At 44.3% G+C, this 15,453-nt stretch overlaps 1 long non-coding RNA gene across 1 annotated transcript in view; it reads left to right on the forward strand.

Annotated features, from left to right (window-relative positions):
- Positions 1 to 3,424: 3,424 nt before the first annotated feature.
- The window catches only part of LOC122465243, a 30,596-nt gene continuing 18,567 nt past the window's right edge, over positions 3,425 to 15,453 (forward strand). The window contains exons 1-2 of the long non-coding RNA XR_006289944.1: positions 3,425 to 3,643; positions 9,629 to 9,694. This is a non-coding gene — a long non-coding RNA (uncharacterized LOC122465243). The remainder of the gene's footprint in view (positions 3,644 to 9,628; positions 9,695 to 15,453) is intronic.

Here is a 15,453-nt window from a genome sequence, read left to right on the forward strand (position 1 = left end):
TAGGGGAAGAAAGGAGGTTATAGAGCCATCAGATACTTCAAATGGTCTCACTCCCAGTCCAGGGGCAGAACCCTGGACCTTTAGATATCTGTATCTGCAAAGAGGGATGTTGTAATGGAGGTGACAGACACTTCCCTGCCTTTTTTTACCTTCCCACATTTTTGTCACCAATCTTGCTTCTATGGAAGTCAGAGTGTAAGCCGTTGACTTTAGTGGGAGCAGGAACTGGTTTTGACACTGCTACAGGTAAGTACATTAGGCCTTTTTCTGGTACAGATTTACATTTATTTTGTTTACTTTTATTTTCTTTTATATTTATTTTTAGGGGGTGGTATTCTTCTGTTTGATTCAAAAGTATTCTGAGATCCACTGTGCCTTTGTAAAGGTGCATCCCTGAAAAACAAATGTCTATTGCTACATTTATTTACATTTTACAGTCAAGGGCTTTAAGTAATTTCGTATATTAAGGGCCTGATCTTTCAGATCTCACTGAGGCAAAACTCTCATTGAATGGTAATGAGACTTGCAGGATCAGACCCTCAGTGTGTATTTGATGCTACAAGGCATTAGGTAATATACTAGTCTCTTGCCCATGTCATATAGCAACTGTTTTGAATTCTTCCCTACAACATTGTAATGACATAAGCTAACTGAGTGAATCAATAGGGCGTTTATTGCTCATTACAGAGGCCCAAAACCTAGCTAACACCTACGCATATGGAGAGTTCTTGCTCACAGAAGGTGGTGCAATAGGGAATCCTAGCTCCACAAAATAAAATCTCTTGGACCCACTCCACTCTCAGTTACACTAGTACAAATCTGCTGAAGTCAAGGAGACCTTAGTGGTGCTGCAGCCGTGTGAATGAGAGAATTACAATGCCTGACTAAGGAAATCACAGCTCTTAGTGCCTTGTGACGATTAGAATTCACTATATATCTATTTGCGACAGTGTGGTAACTGCATTATTCATGAGCTCAATGTTCTTCTGGGATTTAAAGAGCCCCCTGTCCCCCGCCAAGCTAGCATTTGGTGACATGAATGTGGACAGATGAGCATGATTTCTGCAGGGACCATAATGAGCAGCGTGGTACAGTGGACTGAGCATTGGACTTTTTCCTGTTCTATTTGGGTTCTTATGCTACTCCCATTATCATGGTCTCAGAGTGCCTGAGTTGGGGTCAGGAGTCCTGACTTCTGATTCTGGCTGTGCTGTGTGGCCTTGGGCAAGTCACTTCACTTCTCTATGCCTCAGATTTCCCATATGTAAAACTGGGATCTCCTCACAGAGGCATTAATAAGATTAATTAGTTGCAGTTTGTGAAGTGCTGTGTGAGTGCTTAGTTGTACTGTTATCTGGGTTTTAGATACCATAATGATAGGTACCTGGGAAATAAAGTGGCTGGATAATAATAGTCACTCTGTCTAAATCTTCATTCACATGAGGATAGCAAGATTCTATTGGGAACAAGGTAATATTGTGAAAAAATAAAATTTTGGACCAAAATTTTCAATAATGGATGATGATTTGGGGGTGCTTTATTTTCTGAATGCTCAGTTTCAGACATCTTGGGCTTGATTTTCAGACATCCTTAGCACCTGCAGTCAACAGCAGGCACTCAGCACTCCTGAACATCATACTCATGGTTTCCTGAGTGGGGCTGGCACAAATGGGGTAAAGAATCAAGAAGTCATAACAGGCCAACCAAATCTCAGTGCAGGAGCAAATCTGGGCCAGTTTGTTCAGCTATGGGCATTCACGGCTTAGAAAAACACAATCCTCAAATCATGTTAGGAAATTGAACTCGTAAACAGTTCAGTAACATGGTGCCATCATATATTAAAAATTATTGGCTTTGTGGTAAGTTTAGTACATTTGAATAATCACAAGATAATCACAAAGAGGATTTTCTAAGTGCGAGGTAGTTTTATGGTTTTGTCAGGCTATCTATGATGCCAGTCTGTGCTCTCAGTTATGCTGATGCAGCTGCATTGACTCCATTAGGGTTTGTACCAGTCTAACTAAGAGCAGAATTTGCTCTGAGGGTTTTAATTTTGTTTAACGGAGCAGGGACTCCTATTCAGTAATGCATGAGGAACTCTTTTGTGAAATATTTCACCCCCTTCCATCTTGCTCCCATTGCAGAGGGAAGACCCCCCCCCCCCCCCGGCCTTGTAGAGGGAGATCCTTCTAAAAAAGATTCAAGGTAGCTGACTTAAAATCATAGAGGCAAATCCTTCAGGCCAAACTTTGAAAGGGGTCAGCTCTAGTAGGAAGTGTGGTCATTATTACAACTTTAAAAAAAAATTTAAACTAAATCTTTCATTGCTACATAATTAAATAATAAAACATGGCCCTTCTAGCTTCTTTGCGCTACATTTTTTTTGGCTTGTTTACAGACGCTAGAATAAATGTCGCATTTGTTCTCTCAGGCGTGGAAGGATTTGGTTTAAACAACGTGCACTGTGAGGTGGTAATGGAGCAAATTCCTTGCGTTTTTAGGCAGAAGGAAAGGACATGACAGTCTGTGTATTTTGCTGTCTGTCCTACATTCTCCTCCCCTACACAGTGGTCCATGAGAACTCTGAAAGGCATGCTTCATACTACACACAGGGCCAGAGTGGGACAGTGCCAGATGAGGGAGCCACACAAAAACCTCACCCCCTTGTGCTGCTGGGGAGGTGTTCGCCCCTGTTCCTCCCTCTGGGGAGCAAGACACCAGAGGGAGCAGGGAGGAGGCAGGATTCTGGCTTAGCCTCACCCTCTACACCAGCCCTTGTAGCTGGCACAGCAGAGGAGCTATATGCCCCAGGCTTGTGATCCACTTGTGCACACAAAGAAGCCCTGCAGTTGAGTGTGGTTGCTTGAGAAATAACCTCCCTGCAGCTTGTCCTGGAATCATGTAGCTCCCCCTCTACACAGGGCTGTGGTGTAGATGCCGTAATCTAGCCCACAATGTTCTTCAGTAAAGAGAACTCTGAGCCAAGTCTGCTCACCTTACATGAAGTCCCATTAACTCCTCTGCAGAAAAGGGCCCTGGCAGATAATGTGTGGAGAGATCCTTGTGCCTGTGTGCAGCCCCACTGGAGTCAGTGAAGCTCTGAGCAGTCACAAGGCTCTGACCTCGCAAACCTGATTGCAACACCGGGGGCTAGGTGAGTGGGATGTGGCCCCAAACTAGCTACTGCACGGAGAAGTGAGTATTGAATCCTCCTTGGCCAGTAGGCATGAAAGCCAGGCAGGAAGTGGCATGGTGGGAATAAAACTCAGGAACATTTAGCAACCCTTCACCCAGGCACCAAAGCCATTGCTGGGGGTCTGTTAACCCTGCACATCCCAAGTGCCACTCCCCTTGTGGATTTCAAGAGGTGTTTTTAATTTTTAGTTGTCCTTCACTAAAAAGGAATGCAGCATAATTACAGTTTTGGTGTGGCATAATTACCTTGCGTTTCTCACCTCATTACATCTGACATGGCTGTGTTCATTTACAGGCTTATAGACTGACTGGTCTTGCTGCCGTGGTTTTATGAAATTGCCGTCAAGATGTGAGGTGTTTGCTGGTTTCATGGAAGCTTTGCCTGGTTTCAGGGTGGAAAGGAACTAGGGTCCATATTTAGTAACAACCTGGAACACCTGAGCAATGAGTAAGAGAAAATATAGCAACAAGTTTTACTCATATAAGCAAACTGTGGCTGGAGCCAAATCTTTTTTAATGTTTTGCATGTGAACAAGTTCAGAAGAATGACAGTAAGGCTCTCACAGTATCATTATACATCTGTCAGGGTCCCTGGCTTTTCATCCCCAGCTTTGTAGTTAAGCCATTGTAAATCATATGGGGCTGCAACCTGCTACCTGACAGAGGTTTGACAGACCGTCTATAATTCTGTGTAAATACAGGTTGTCTGTGCTGATGTGCCAGTTGGGGGGAGGGTAAAAGGTACTTTCCTTTCTCTTTGTGCACAGATTGGGAACAGTCCCAGCTCCTATGCGCAGGATGTAGAGGGAGTCCGTAGCTCTAGCTTTGCCACAGTGCTAGACTTGCAAAGGAAGGGATTTGGTGGGGGTGAGTCTTTGGTCTTGCCTTCCAGTAATGCAGGATGTCATGCCAAGACTGACTTTTCCTAGAGGACACGGGTCGCAACTTTTCCATACTAGGTGGTGGCCACTGCTGGGAAAAATATGTTCCCATTAACCCTGGCTCCACCATAAGAATGGCCATATTGGGTAAGACCAATGGTCCATCTAGCCCAGTATCCTGTCTTCCGACAGACACCCATCCTGGCTAACAGCCATTGATGGATCTATCCTCCATGAATTTTTCAAGATCTTTTTTGAACCCTGTTATAGACTTGGCCTTCACAACATCCTCTGGCAAAGAGTTCCACAGGTTGACTGTGCATTGTGTGAAGATCCAGGCAAGAAGTTTTCATTGACCATTATGAACATAGCAAATGCCTCACCAATGGATGCTGACTCAGTAGCTCATTAGAAATAAATCTCTTACTTACCCATGCCACATTGCGTACCCAGGTACTCTCCTGTTCATCCTAATACATGAAAGTCTATTACAGCCCGAGCACCTGAGGGAGATGCAATATCTTCCACTCTTCTCTCACAACCAGTTGCTGCCCGCCCTTAATTATCCCACTGTTTTGGAGTGTATATAGGTAAATGAATGAGTAATGACAGGAGTTAGCCTGAGCTGGCAAGAAGGACCTCCCATGAGATCCAAATGCATGACAGGTGGGAACAGCCTCCTCAATGAGTGCTGTGCGAGAGGACAGCTTCAGTATTGGAACAGCTCTTTGACAGGTGCGTGTGAACTAGTGAGGGTTTGCACTGCCATGGTAGGCAGGGCCAAGAGAGGGTTGTGTCCTATAGGGAGTGTACTTGGTGTACACTGGGTGTACACAGGTGTAATCGGTATTTTCCTGTGGTTGTGGACAGAGCTATCCTGACCCATACACAAAGCACGCAGCTGCGTAGGGCACCAGGAAATTTGGGGCACCAAACTTCCTGGTGCCCTGCGCAGCTGCGTGCTGCTCCAGTCCCTGCTCCGCCTCTTCCCCAGGGCCTCCGCCCCGTCCCGGTCCACCCTGCCCCGCCTCTTCCCTGCCTCTTCCTGCCCCCACTCCACCCCTTCCCCAAAGCCTCCGCCCCACCTCTTCCCGCCCCTGCTCCGCCCCGCCCCCGCCCCTGCTCTGTACCAGCCCCGCCCCGATGCCCGAGGAGTGCAGCAGGGCTGTGCCTGCGCTCACCAGTGGTGGGAAGTGCAGTGACCCGGACCCAGCCGGTGAGTGCTGGGGGGTGGTTCCCCCCTGTTCCCCAAGCCAGCTCCGCTCCCCGTGTGGAGGCCTGGGGCCAGCCCCCCCCACTACACATGGAGGCCTGCCCCCACATGGTGGGGCTGCCTAGGGCCCCAGAATACCTAGGGGCAGCCCTAGTTGCGGATCTCTCGAGATATCTCGATAGACTTATGTGTTGTGCTGGGGAGGAGCTGGGGTGGTAATGGTACATGTAGGTACCACTGACATAGGGAAGTATAGGAGAGAGGTCCTGGAGGCTAAATTTAGGCTGCTAGTTAAGAGATTGAAGTCCAGGACCTCCATGGTTGCATTCTCTGAAATGCTTCCAGTTCCACACGCAGGGCCAGTTAGACGGGCAGAACTGCAGGGTCTCAATGCGTGGATGAGACAATGGTGTAGGGAGGAGGGGTTTCATTTATTAGGAACTGGGGAAACTTTTGGGAAAGGGGAAGCCTATACAGGAGGGATCGGCTCCACCTAAACCAAAATGGAACCAGATTGCTGGCACTTAAAATTAAAACGGTCACAGAGCAGTTTTTAAACTAAGGGCTGGGGGCAAGCTGACAGGTACGGAGGAGCACATGGTTCGGACAGAGACACCTCTTAGGAGAGGATCTACTAATGGAGATTCTCTGTGTCCTAGTAAGGAGGAGAGGATGGAAGATGATAAAATATGGGTAGGATCTGATGAGAAACAGTCAAATGAAAAGGAGTCCCATTCAATTACATCATGTAATGGCAGACAGCTAAAAAGTGACAAGTTTTAACAGTGCTTATATACAAATGCTAGAAGTCGAAATAATAAGATGGGTGAGCTAGAATGTCTTGTATTAAATGAGGATATTGATATAATAGGCTTCACAGAAACTTGGTGTAATGAGGATAATCAGTGGGACACAGTAATACCAGGGTACAAAATACATTAGAAGGACAGAACAGATCATGCTGATGTGGGAGTGTCACTATAGTGAAAGAAAGTGTAGAATCAAATGAAGTAAAATCTTAAATAAACCAAACTGTACCACAGAATCTCTATGGATAGTAATTCCACGTTCTGATAATAAGAATATAGCAGTAGGGATATATTACCGACCACCTGACCAGGATCGTGATAGTGACTGTGAAATGCTCAGGGAGTTTAGAGAGGCTATTAAAATAAAAAACTCAATAATAATGGGAGATTTCAACTATCCCCATATTGACTGGGTACACGTCACCTCAGGACGGGAAGCAGAGAGAAAGTTTCTTGACACCTTAAATGACTGCTTCCTGGAGCAGCTAGTCCCAGAACCCACCGGAGGAGAGGCAATTCTTGATTTAGTCCTAAGTGGGGCACAGGATCTGGTCCAAGAGGTGAATATAGCTGGACCGCTTGGTAATAGTGACCATAATATAATTAAATTTAACATCCCTGTGGCGGGGAAAACACCACAGCAGCCCAACACTGTAGCATTTAATTTCAGGAAGGGGGACTACACAAAAATGAGGAAGTTAGTTAAACAGAAATAAAAAGGTACAGCGCCAAAAGTGAAATCCCTGCAAGCTACATGAAAACTTTTTAAAGATACCATAATAGAGGCTGAACTTAAATGTATACCCCAAATTAAAAAACATAGAGAACCAAAAAAGTGCCACTGTGGCACAAACAAAGTAAAAGAAGCAGTGAGAGGCAAAAAGTCATCCTTTAAAAAGTAGAAGTTAGGTCCTAGTGAGGAAAATAGAAAGGAGCATAAACTCTGGCAAATAGGTAGTAGTTGAAAGCAGCTATCAAATCCCCCCTTATTCTTCTCTTCTGCAGACTAAATACTCCCAGTTCCCTCAGCTTCTCCTCATAAGTCATGTGCTCCAGACTCCTAATCATTTTCTTTGCCCTCTGCTGGACTCTTTCCAATTTTTCCACATCCTTCTTGTAGTGTGGGGCCCAAAACTGGACACATTACTCCAGATGAGGCCTCACCAGTGCTGAATAGAAGGGAATGATCAAGTCCTCGATCTGCTGGCAATGCTCCTACTTATACAGCCCAAAATGCCATTAGCCTTGGCAACAAGGGCACACTCTTGACTCATATCCAGCTTCTCATCCACTGTAACCCATAGGTCCTTTTCTGCAGAACTGCTGCCTAGCCACTCGGTCCCTAGTCTGTAGCAGTGCATGAGATTCTTCCGTCCTAAGTGCAGGACTCTGCACTTGTCCTTGTTGAACCTCATCAGATTTCTTTTGGCTCAATCTTCTAATTTGTCTAGGTCGCTCTGTATCCTATCCTTACCCTCCAGCATATCTACCACTCCTCCCAGTTTAGTGTCATCTGCAAACTTGCTGAGGATGCAATCCACACCATCCTCCAGATCATTAATGAAGATATTGAACAAAACCGGCCCGAGGACCGACCCTTGGGACACTCTGCTTGATACCGGCTGCCAACTAGACATGGAGCCATTGATCACTACCTGTTGAGCCCAATGATCTAGCCAGCTTTCTATCCACCTTATAGTCCATTCATCCAGCCCACACTTCTTTAACTTGCTGGCAAGAATACTGTGGGAGACCATATCAAAAGCTTTGCTAATGTCAAGGAATAACACGTCCACTGCTTTCCCCAGTTATCTCATCATAGAAGGCAATTAGGTTAGTCAGGCATGTCTTGCCCGTGGTGAATCCATGCTGACTGTTCCTGATCACTTTCCTCTCCTCTAAGTGCTTCAAAATTGATTCCTTGAGGACCTGCTCCATGATTTTTCCAGGGACTGAGGTGAGGCTGAGTCGCCTGTAGTTCCCTGGATCCTCCTTCTTCCCTTTTTTAAAGATGGGCACTACATTAGCCTTTTTCCAGTCATCCAGGATCTCCCCTGATTGCCATGAGTTTTCAAAGATAATGGCCAAGGGCTCTGCAATCACATCTGCCAACTCCAAAGAAATCTACTAGAATTCTTTGAGGGGTCAAGAAGCATGTGGACAAGGGGGATCCAGTGGATATATTGTACTTAGATTTTCAGAAAGCCTTTTGACAAGGTCCCTCACCAAAGGCTCTTAAGCAAAGTAAGCTGTCATGGGATAAGAGGGAAGGTCTTCTCATGAATTGGTAACTGGTTAAAAGATAGGAAACAAAGGGTAGGAATAAAAAGGGGTAAATAGTGAGGTGGCAAAATTTGCAGATGATACAAAACTACTCGAGATAGTTAAGTCCCATGCAGACTGCGAGGAGCTACAAAAGGATCTCACAAACATAGGTGATTGGGCAACAAAATGGCAGATGAAATTCAATGTTGATAAATGCAAAAGTAATGCACATTGGAAAACATAATCCCAACTTTACATATAAAATGATAGGGTCTAAATTAGCTGTTACCTCTCAAGAAAGAGACCTTGGAATCGTTATGGATAGTTCTCTGAAAACATCCACTCAGTGTGCAGCGGCAGTCAAAAACGTGAACAGAATGTTGGGAATCATTAAGAAAGGGATAGATAATAAGACAGAAAATATCATATTGCCTCTATATACATCCATGGTACACCCACATCTTGAATACTGTGTGCAGATGTGGTCGCCCCATCTCAAAAAAGATATATTGGAATTGGAAAAGGTTCAGAAAAGGGCAACAAAAATGATTAGGGGTATGGAACAGCTGCCATACGAGGAGAGATTAATAAAACTGGAACTTTTCAGCTTGGAAAAGAGACGACTTAGGTGGGATATGACTAAGGTCTATAAAATCATGACTGGTGTGGAGAAAATGAATAAGGAGGTGTTATTTACTCCTTCTCCTAACACAAGAACTAGGGGTCACCAAATGAAATTAATAGGCAGCAGGTTTATAACAAACAAAAGGAAGTATTTTTTCACACAATGCACAGTCAGTCTGTGGAACTCTTTGCCAGAGGATGTTGTGAAGGCCAGGGCTATAACAGGGTTCAAAAAGGAACTAGATAAGCTGTTAGCCAGGATGGGCAGGGATGGTGTCCCTAGCCTCTGTTTGCCAGAAACTGGGAATGGGCGACAGGGGATGGATCACTTGATGATTACCTGTTCTGTTCGTTCCCTCTGGGGCACCTGGCATTGGCCACTGTTGGAAGACAGGATACTGGGCTAGAAGGACCTTTGGTCTGACCCAGTATGGCCGTTCTTATGTTCTTACGATTACAGAAAGTCAAAAGTCTGTTTTTGGTAGGGTTTCTGGTATGTTGTAGCTAGTATAGATTATAGGTGAGTTTTATGACCATTAGATCATCTAGTCTGACTTGCTGTATAACACAGGACATATAATTTCATTCACTTACTTCTGTACTGCCCAACAACTTGTGTTTGACTAATGCATATCTTTCAGAAAGGCATGCAGTCTTGATCTGAAGACTTCAGGAGATGGAGAAACCACTGTGTACTGGTATGACAGGTATGGAAGACATCAAAACTGTATGTATTTATATCATTATTGAGCGAGAATTTGCCTTCAGTACTTATTCACATGTATTCATCACACAGGAGGTGATGGAGGGATGGTGGTGTCTGTGGGGGACTCTACATAGTTGTAAAGTGGCCTTAACATTTCTATTTTCCACGGGAGCTGAATAGCATCAAGATGTTTCTACAGAAGGAGAATGTGTGCTGCTGAAGGGGCCTGGAACCTAGCCCATTTCCTTGGGTCTTTCCGGTTGTACTGGTACCTCAGTGGAGTGTACAGGAATGAGCAATCCTGGTCTAGTGTTATAAAGGGCCTCATTCTCCTTTCCCTTATGCTGTTGCAGTTATATTACGGTTTGTTTACAGGGGATACTCAGGAAAGTTTATCTGAATTAACTAAAGGTGTGAATTTAAAGTGGATTAGTTAAACTGCATTAAATCTCTGTGTGGATACTGTCATTCAGAATTAAAGTAGCCTTAATTCGGTTTAGTTTAATTCACTTCCAAGGTGTAAAACTGGATGATAATGAGGCGCACCCAATAGGAATTGCAGTACCGGGTCAGGCCCATGGTCCATCCTGTCTCCTACAGTGTCCAGCACCAGCAGCTTCAGAGAAAGCGCTGTTTGCTTCATTTATTTTTCATGCTGGTAAACATTGTTTATAAATGTAGGCAGCTTGGATGTGAGCGTAACTACTCTTCCTCAGGACAGTGCTGGGTTCCCAAGCCTCTCCCTTCTGCGTGTCATGGTTGAGGTGAATTGGGTAAGTGACCTCTCCACACATCACATACCATTTGGTGTGTTCATAAACACACCCTCCCACACTCACCCCTACGCAATGCAACTGTTGGAGCAGCAGAACAAATAGAACAGGACAGGTATTTAACATGACTGTGCATTGTCATGCGTTAATTGTGTTCCTTTCTGACAAACTGATGAAGGAGTCCAGGATCCACCCCAGCACCAGCTGTTTGTTTTTCATCATTGGCTGACATATTATTTATACAGAGTGTCTTATAATTTCAGATTAAAAGGATCATTTATTTCACACTATGAACCTTTTCTTGTTGCTCACTGAAATGTTTTGGTATGAGTATCACCTCGTGGGTTCATATTTTCTTCATGTGTGTGATGGAGAAATCAGCCCTCCAAAGCTCACACCGACTGGGACCAAACAAACTCCTATTTGAAGAGATGGGTCAGATGAATGAGTCATTTAACCACACACACTGTTGATCCCCAGTTAGGATACTCTTTGATGTCCATTTGTATTGCAGAATAATTATAGATCCTGCAGCGTGTGTGATAAATAGAAGAAGGCACCTTGAGCCGAGAACATGTGCATAAATGTAAACCAGATATGGGATTAGATATTGATTGAATAGGAGGCTTTTGGATCTTCAAAGTCCTCCTGCAGCCACATCCATAACTTCCAAATGCTAGGGTGGGCAGAAGTGATAGTTGCAAAGATCTGATAGGAATCAGGAGATCCGTAGGTCGTGAACCATGTCTTGTGACCTCAAGGCAGATTTATTGTACTGTGTTTTATTTGGGACTTCCTTTGAAAAACCCTGTGTTGCCATCTCTCATGATTTTATCATTAGTCTCATGGTATTTGATCTCTTTTCTTAAAGCCTCATCTCCTGGAGTCATGTTATTTCACGAGACTCTTGGCTTTTATTTTTTAATGTAAGTTTTTGGCCACCATGGGTGTGGAGAAAAGCTTGAAAATGTGACTCCCTAAATGGCACAAAAACCAGAAGGCAAATAAAAAGAATTCAATATATTTTTTAAATGGCATGATTTTTAAGCCAATCTCATAAATTTTTGTGGCCTGACTCATGAATTTTGAATGCCGGGGCTTGGAGTAGCATTGCAGCTACTGTAGCACTTGGAAGCATGCCTGCTAATAAGCTTTTGCCCATGAGTGTCAGTGAAGCCATTGCTCCACAACACTCATTGGCTGCCTTTTTTCCAGTGAGTGTGCACAAAAAGGTCCTTGTACTTCTCAATATGCACATCGTAAATTGCTATAGGACCACTCTGCCTGAGAGAGACAACCTGTTGCTTTCTGTGTTCCTTTACAATAATTGGAAATGGCAGGACTGAAGCTCCTGGCAGTCCCCCAACATAAGCTCAAGAGTATTGTAGCCGCTTCTCCATTGAAGATCCATGTGTGTAGAATCTTCTCCTCACCAATAAATAGTGCATATTTATAGCATCTGGAGCTGGGCTCCAGCTGTGAGGTTTGAAGCTGCATCTGGCTCTGGGTTTCCCCACTGGTCAGGGCTTTTCAGGTCCATGTCTAGTGACATCTTGCGGAAGAAGCCTCTGTACTTTTTTGTTACTATTGAGCTTTATCTGGGTGGGTGGTTATTTTATTAATAGATAGTGGAAGCTGGGTTATTTGTTGTTTTGCTAGATTCGGACAATGAGGCCTTTAAAAAATGTTTGTCAGGTTTTTAGTTACATTTTGTCGGCTGCCCAGTGGCCTTTGTGCATAATACAAAAATATGGAGCTCTAAGAATTCCTCATTTTAATTCCTTCTCACCTCTGACACCTTTAAATGGCTCCGGAGGTTGCAACTGAAAAACGTGAGATGCTTCACAGCTGGGGGGCTTTGTCTAGAGTGGACAGAGACTCAGCTGGAGTCTGAGGCTGGGCCTTGCTCTCCTAACTCACGTTGATGCATCTGAGAAGTTCCCCCAACTCTTGACCTTCTCCTCAGCTTTACAGGCAACCACCACGGCTTCTGTAGACCACCATTCCTGTTGACAATGCAGCATAGTTCTGCCTCAGGACCAGCCCTGGCCTAAAGTATGGTTCTGCTCTGAAAAATGAGCATGGAAATAACATCCTAGGATTCCATGTTTATTGTCTCAGAGACTCCAGTGTCAATGTGCTTTTTTCCCTGTGATGGCCAGCCCTGCAAATTCAACCTGGAATCTGGGAGTCAAGCTGGGTCTTTATGTTTTGCACATCTTCATCTGTAGTAAAGGTCCTACTTCTGTAGAGCAAATTCTATGCTCAGTTGCAGCTGTGCAACCCCACTGTCTCTCTTATCTTCATAAGCTCTGCTAGGCTGGCAGGAGTGAAGGACCAGTAACAATTTCACTGAGTCATGGAAGATGGCAGATGTGGCTCTGCCTGCACATGGGGAGTTGGGTACGAAAGTGCCACGTTTTCACAAGTAACCTGAGGAATCCCCTCCAATTAAGCCAGGGGATTCCACGGCCTGATGGAAAGCCCACTGAAGACAATGGGAGTCTTTCTACTGATTTCAGTGGGCTTTGGATCAGGCTTGCAGAGCAGTACAAAGCAGCTGGAGCAGGGCTGAGGAACTGGGCCCACATCTCTTAAGAAACTGAGTATTGCTGGATTTACCTGTGACTGTGTAAAACAGGTTTCTCTATATTTTAACATAGGATTTTGGTCTTGAATTCTATTACGTTCATTCAATAATGTAGTGTTACAGCCTTATCTTGCCTTAGGATTAAAATGTGTTTTTTTGGTTTTCATTTTTTATGATAAAAGTGTGTAAATAAAGAAAAAAAGAAAGCAACACAGAAAACATATTATCCACTTATAACAATACTACCTAGCTATTATACAGCACTTTCCATCAGTAGATCTCAAAGTGCTTTACAAAGGGGTCAGTAGCATTATCCCCATTTTGCAGATGGGGAAACAGAGGCTCTGAGAGGTAAAGTGACTTGCTCAAGGTCACCCAACAGGCCAAGTTGATCACTGTGGGTGCTTCACTGATACCACTGGTGAAGTGGAGTGGGAACAGCCCAGAATGCCACTCTGGTGCTATTTTAGAAGGTTGCCAAAGTAGCAGCCCACACACACTGCACGGAGGACGCCATTTTGCAGAGGACGATGCTCCATCCCGGCCATTCTGGTAGCCTTGAGATGTAGGACTATCCCACTGCTGATATTCATGTGCGCTGGGTGGGGATGGTGCATGATCATGCATTTTCTTTAAGAACACAGGATTTTTCCAAAAGCTGCAAGCAGGGTCATTCTTCCCTGACCAGCACTTTACCGTTGGCGATGTTGGAATGTCAGTAGTGAATCTGGGGGACCCAGCCTGCCCCTTGCTCCCCTGGCTCATGAAGCTGTATGCTGGCCACCTCGACCACACCAGAGACAGATTGAACTACTAGGTCAGCAGGGGCAGGATGAAGGATCACTGACGGTGTTTACTGACTAAATTAGATCTCAGTGAAAGGCATTTATTTCTTCAGTGGGTGAGAGATCCCTAGATATATTGCTTATAAAATGCCTTTGGGAATCCTGCATGGAGTGGTTTAAAAAAAAAAGAGGATAAACTAACTAAAACTAAACTCCATATTCCTCAAATGAGAAGCGGGTAAACTCTGTTTACCCTTGACTATCCTACTGCTTGGGATAAAAGACATTATTAGAGTGTTTAGGAATCTTCTGTATTGGTTCAGTTGTGCCTTGCTTGGATCGGAGGGTCACTCCCACCCAGAAGACTAATGGAGTCGGAACACAGATGGCAGCTTTGGGGTTTCATTCTCAGTGGCTAATGGGGTTCTCCCTGCACTACACCCACAAAGCCAATTTATCCAAATATTCCTAAAAGAACAGCCAAGCACCCAGTCCTGCAATTGATAGGGCACATTTTCAGCAGTCAGCCCATGCTTATCAGTTGCAACAGTGCAGCCCATGTCATTAGGACACAGGGAACGTGTTTGTCCATACATGTTTGTGAGAAGTATTGAGTGTTCCTGGTAATTGCTTTGAAATGTATTGCAGCATAATTTTTTCATTAACTTTAATATGCATCACCTGTCGCTTTCACCCGTCTGTCTCGCTTATCTCCTCAAACAAGTGTATCAACAGCTGGATAGCAGGGCAGGGGCATGTTTGCATATTAACCCTGAAATGTCTCTTAAAGGAATGATGCACCACAAGATAATCAGAATATTTTACCTAGCCACAAGCCTGAGAATACTCTTAGATTTGGAAGTACTTGCAATATGGATGGTGATGATGAGAGTAATTAATAAGAATAATATAACAGTTCAAGCAAATTCTCTTAATCCTGGCTATTCAGGGAGTGTAGTCTAATGGTTAGAGCGGGGGACTGTGAGTCAAATAAAATGTTGATTCTAGGTTTGTTTTTGGGTGTGGGTGTGGGTGTGTTTGTTTTTGTTTTGCCAGGCTTAGGCAAGGAGGACAATTTTTATTGGTCCTCTCAGTCCATGCTCACTCACACAAGAAACATTCACTAACCATCTTGTTGGACCTGATATTTTTGTGCAGTAGACAGTGTGATAGACTAGGCCTTGGCTTTAGACGTAAACAAAGCGGTGCATGAATACCCCATTTGCTGACATTCTGTGGTGCGACGAGTGGGTTGATGCAAAGTAATCAGTGCATTGCATTCTCCTGCAAAATCTAGCTTTGCTCCGGACTCCCTATGACCTTGAGCACCCTTGCGGAAGCTCAACTTAACGATCAATGAAATGGGAACGGCATTCTTACTTGGCTCATGTAGGTGCTGTGAGGATTATATAAATTAAAGCCCATGAACCTTTTTTAGATCCTCAGACAAAAGGCACTATAGCAATGCAAATTAGTATTACTGGCAAACACTGCAGGCTCTTTATCGTATGTGCGAGTACTACGATAGCTGGTAACAGACATGAATAATATATTTGCCACTCAAATTAATAATTACAGATACACCATGAGATCTGAAAACACTTTTCTTCTT

The sequence above is a fragment of the Chelonia mydas genome, chromosome 3 (genome assembly GCF_015237465.2).
Source record: "Chelonia mydas isolate rCheMyd1 chromosome 3, rCheMyd1.pri.v2, whole genome shotgun sequence".
Taxonomy (NCBI): domain Eukaryota; kingdom Metazoa; phylum Chordata; order Testudines; family Cheloniidae; genus Chelonia; species Chelonia mydas.